This window comes from Mytilus trossulus, chromosome 1, assembly GCF_036588685.1.
Source record: "Mytilus trossulus isolate FHL-02 chromosome 1, PNRI_Mtr1.1.1.hap1, whole genome shotgun sequence".
Taxonomy (NCBI): domain Eukaryota; kingdom Metazoa; phylum Mollusca; class Bivalvia; order Mytilida; family Mytilidae; genus Mytilus; species Mytilus trossulus.
In genome coordinates, this window is record NC_086373.1 from 101,803,189 (window position 1) to 101,809,188 (window position 6,000).

The following is a 6,000-nucleotide window of genomic DNA, read 5'->3' on the forward strand; positions in this document are numbered from 1 at the left end:
TAGATATAGAGAGATGTGGTATGAGTGCCAATGAGACAACTCTCCATCCGAGTTTACAATTTATAAAGTAAACAATATTGGTCAAGGTACAACACTAATATTTTACACGTTTTAAAAAATTATAAATTGTTTAAAAAAACTATGACAACATGTTATGTGTAATGCTTATTAGTTTAATTGAACATTTTTGCAATGTAATGTGTCATTTAATTAATTACATACCAATATAAATGACCCCAAGTCTGATAGTAATTAAACAAATTTCAAATATCCTGGTACAGCAATCAACATTGCGTTATGATCGTTTAATTTATCAATATAAAAACAACCATATGTTAACAAAGAAAATCAAAAAGCATATAGACATAGCACATTAGCCAAATCGAAAGAATAACAATGTGCCATCAACTCATTTTGGCCCCTATAGTCCCAAAGTTAATTCTTCTCACTTTAAAATTAAGTTTCTAGATAAATCTTACTTGCTTTTGAATTTTACTTTATTTCATTTTATTTCAAGCCAATTATGTATCTACAAAAATCGTTTTTCAAAACATAATATAATTGCATTTGTAGCTTATTGAAACAACCTTTGAACCATAATATCCAATACCTATGATACCAAAAGCCAATAATACTTTAAAGAAGTTTGGTTTGCTTGTATAAAATCATCATGTACAGTTTCTATAAAACTTCGATTTATCAGAAACAATTAATCAGACCTGATGTTTCAGCTGAACTGTGCGCACGGTTGTTAATTATTGTGAAAATCTTTCTCTTTATTGATGCTAATATGAAATCTGACTAAACTGATTAATGTGTGGTAAACTAAATCTATTGTGACTGCATGCCGGTCAGACTGCTCTTATTATAGAAGTCTACAAAAAGCTGAAGTAATAGTTTGGATGTCAATGCTAAATTTTCTATTCAGGTAAATTATGATTTATAAATTTAAGATATCTTACTGTGATACTGATGAAATAAATAAGATGTTGTGCACTTTCTTGCACGTGCTTGCATTCATAAAAGGTCTGGTGATGTTTTACTCTTGCGTGAAATCCTCAGCCTTTTCACCTAGATATAGTACATTTTTGAAATGGTCATTTCAATCGATCACATTATTTATTAAATGATAAATGAAAAAGTGAACAATATATGTTTTTTCATTTATATCAAGGTGCATTGTATGTTGAATTTATCATAAGATTGAAATCTATCAGGTGCAATTAAGATATAAGACTTTCATTATACGCCTAAGATATAATATAGTGTAACGAACTTGCTAATTCTGTATTGATTCAATGACTACTGTATTTGTCCTGATGGCCGTAGGGCCGAGGTCCAATACCGTTTACCATGACCGGCAATCAATACAGAATTTGTTACACTTTTATTAAATAATAAAACAGTCTATATGACTGATCCATATGACAGGAACTAACTACAGCATGTCCGTATGGAAACACTTATTAATCGGGTCAAACAGCCGTATTCAACATATTGATACTATGATTTTAACTTAAGAATTCAATAACAGTCATGCTGATTTTAGCATATTCGGGCCAATTCAAACATATAATTGTTTAACACACCATATGACATACCTTGCAAGACCCTCATAGATAGTAAGGTTGTAAAAAAATCTACTATTACCATGCGAGACTGAGTTCGCCTAACATTGCATTTGTTTTCGCCAAAGTCAGAGCGAACTCTATTTATCACAAGGGCTCTTGAAATATCATAAATCAAAGAATTTAATTTGGAGGATTGCTTCATAGGTTCAGATTAGGAATAAAGGCTACAGTAGTAAACCGGTGTTCAAAAGTTATAAATCGATTGAGAAAAAAACAAATATTGGTAAAAAACCAAAACCGAGGGAAAAACTGAAAACATACGTTCAGATTATAGGAAAATGTTAAAAGTATCTTCCAAATAATAACACTCCTGTTTAAATCGGTATAATTATGTTTTACATCAATGAATATGTTTATGCTTTAGAACTTTGCTAACGTAAAAGCTATTTAATAGCTGGTTACTTATCATGTATTTAGTAATTAGAATAAGATCTTCGTGATATATGTTTCATTATAAAGTGTACTGCCTTCACAAACCAAAGTAATATAGATATAAGAAAATGTGGTTTGCCCCGACATTACATTGTGTTTTAATCTTAAGGCTATGTCACCGATATGTGATCCTTTGTAAATGTCCAAGTCAATTTGCATTAATCTATTGTTTCGGCATGACTGAAGTAATTGATGCAGTTATCATTGAGATAGAGAGTTGTTGATAACAAGGAAGCTATCAAACAAGGGTTTGAAGTGTTTAAGTGGAGTTTATCACGCACTCCCGTCCGCTTTTGGATTTTTACACCACTGGTTCGATCCCACAGCTGGTTGACGTTTCGTCACCAGCCCAGTAGTCAGCACTTCGGTGTTGACATGAATATCAATTATATTGTCATTTTTATAAATTTCCTGTTTACAAAACTTTGAATATTTTGAAAAACTAAGGATTTTCTTATCCCAGGATAGACAACCTTATCCGTATGTGATTTTTGTATTTTTGTATTTTCTGATCACAGGAATACATAACCTTAGCCGTTTTTGACACAACTTTTGGAATTTTGGTCCTCAATGATCTTCAACTTGTTTCGTTTTATAACCATTTTGATCTGAGCGTCACTGATGAGTCTTATGTTGACGAAACGCGCGTCTGCCGTATTAAATTATAATACTGGTACCTTCGATCAATTTTAGGTGGATATGGCAAAATTAAACTTATCAATAAATGTGTACTTAAATGAGCAACATAATGGATGACTCATGTTGAAGAAGGTCAGGCTTCTCTTCCAGAGTACCAGTTATATCACATCAGCTTTTGGTGACGTTCGTTTTTCACATTCTTTAGTTTTTATATTGCTTTATTTGCAAATTGCGATATGTCTTTTTATATGACGTTTTTCTTTTTTTTGCAATAACGTTTTTAGTTTCTTTTTAACTTTTAGTTTGAATATCTCTATTAATATAATGCTAGGTACACATTTTAATGCATGCCCTTTATGCTTATCTTGAAGCTACTACTTTTTGTTTCAAATTGTCTTTTTATCATTTATGGCCCAGTGTTAAAATCAATTTCATACCATATATGCTAGTGTTTTTTTAACAATTAAATTTAGTGTTCAACCACAGCAAGACTTTCGCATCCTAATAACTTAATACTTATTGTATAGAATTTTTCTAATGTTATATTCATATAATAGTGATATATAAGAATACATTTGTTCAATTTGCTTTCCACTGAATGTAACGTTTTCAGGCTTTCAAGATCGATATGGTAGGTAAAATGTATTTAACAAAATTCATTTGAAATTAATGCATTTCATTAGTAAGCTTGATTGTGGTTATCCAGCCAGAAGTATTTGGGTGAAATATTTCGGTGCATACAATTAAGTTCCTGAAGTGAGTTTGGATTTTTATTTGTTAATAATACAATCATTCAGTGTTTCTGTGGAAACATTTTTCTGCTGTACATTCATGAATTTAATCAAATTTTTATATGAAAACTATTTATTATTTTATAAAACAAATAAAAATACAAAATTAATATTGACGGAATTTGTGTATCCAGTGCTTTAGATGAAGGCATGCCGTTATAGTCGTTTCTAATAGTTATCAATCAAAAATCTTGAAACCTATTTGAATGGTGATTTTTTTATTAGCCCACTCAATATTAGAAACAAACCAAGTACTGCAAAAAGATATTTTGTATAAAATGTATAAAGATGGTTAAAGTGTTTCTAAAACTAGGGAAAACATCCGCCCCAAGCAAGCATAAGAAACAATAATTTTAAAACCAAAAGAAGATTATAGTCTAAACGGTCTAGGCTCCAATAAACCTATCAGTTCAAGCCAATGAATTTCAATCGAATCGTTCTATATCATCGAAAGTTACGATAAACAATCAGTCATTTCATTGAAATAGTTGTGTCATCTTTCTGTATTAGATAAATACTTTTTGTATTTCAAATTGTTAAAAACATTTAAAATAAGTTACCATTTATATTCTATAACAACGTTAGTCATATGTGTCATGTATTATTTCGAATCCTTTGAAAACAGACGTATTTAAACTATACTTTTAATCAAGAGGTCATACATCTGGTAATCTTCGGACATTGTTAAAACTACTAATTAGGAATACTTAAGATTGTAGCTGTAAATAAACACGGCGCTAATCGCATGTTTCAATTACCACAGACACATCTAGGAGTTCATGAATGTTCAGCTCTGAATAAGTCAGCGAGACCATAACAAAAAGGTTTTAAGACAATGTTTAGCCACGTGGAAAACTGATATCGGAGCTTTTCACGTGGTATGACGAAAATATATTTTTTTGTATTTTTTTTTTATTTAGAATTGCTATTAAATATCCAACTAGGATTTTGTGGTGGTGACGACTTTTTTTATGACAATTTTTTTTTTTTAGAAAACACAGTTTAAAAAAACAACAATGTCAAAAATCTTCCATCAGTGAACCTCAAGTTTTAGGCAAAAAACGGCCCTACTCTTTTTAACTGACCTTAAAAACGCTTAGCGTATAGAGATGTATAGACGAGAAAACACGCGATCCTAAATTTTGAAAGACAAAAAATAATCAGCATCTTGTGTTTATCATATACTGAGGTGTATTAAAAGTCAACTTTGTTGGTCAATTTTTACATTTAGTATTCTTCTTATTTCTTTTGTTTTTTGCTTATAGTTAATGTGTTTAAATTGGTTTTAGGTTGCACCCCGGATTTGTTTTCTCGCAATCAATTTATGAGTTTTGAACACCTTTTTCCTTTATTCTACGATAACTTTTGACATCAATTAAGTATTCAATAAAACAGTTTAGTGTCGAATTTCAAAACGATATTTGATTGATTTCTATTCCTATTAAATAAATCCTTTCACTGTTACATAACATATTGCTTTTAATTGTAAAAGAGATAAGTTATTCTCATGATTTATTTTATTTCTGGACAAACCAAGTTTGTTGTTCACTTGAATAAATAATTAAATGTCAGTTATTTCAAAATATATTATCGCTATATCTTTTTGATGTGTATTTGATTGTTGCACAAAAACTATTTTGAATATCTTTTACAAAAACATGAAAGAATTTACAGTTTTTTCTTTATTTGGGCATTGATTGATGAAATGAAAAGGGAATGAAATTGAAACAAATGACAAATATAAACTGTTTGTTTTTAAATTAGTGTACAGTTATTGAAAAGTAGAAATTTTAGTGTATGTGCTTGATTTTGCATTATAAGTTCTACAGATATGGCAGACATTCCAGAAAGTCGGACAAAAAAAGATAACATGTCAAATATGTAACCTACTGGTACCATAAACTATACATTTGAATGAACAGTAGTTTACCTTAGATCAAATCTCACAAACTCATTCAGAGCATACACATGTAGGTGCAAAACATAACCTGACTGGTACATCGTGTCGGTCAACATGTCATGACAGTTTAACATAGAATTATATTCATAACAGTGTGAACATGGCCATTTTATGGCTCCCTCATGTTATCCATTGCCTTGACCAGATTAGGCGAATGCTCTTCTGTAACACCCACTTGTCGTATAGTACGTGTTATAGACATTTGAACTGTGGGATCGCCAAAAGTTCTAAACGCTTAAATCAAATAATACGAACAACAATCCGCGTATGTTGATTTAAATGCTAATTATTGAAACTTTCTTTGTGTTCTTCTTGTGCACCTGCATTTACAATACTCTTGTATTCTACTGAAATCCCCACTATAAGGCCTCTGACAGACTAAGGGAGCGTAACACACCGATATCAATAGCCGATGACAAACAAGTTAAAGGTAAATTGTTCAATGTTATTGACAACATAAGTACTGTAGTTGTTATGTTCAGTCGTTCTCTATGTGTCATGAAATCGGCTGTTGACAAGGACACAACAACACCGATTGTATCAGGTG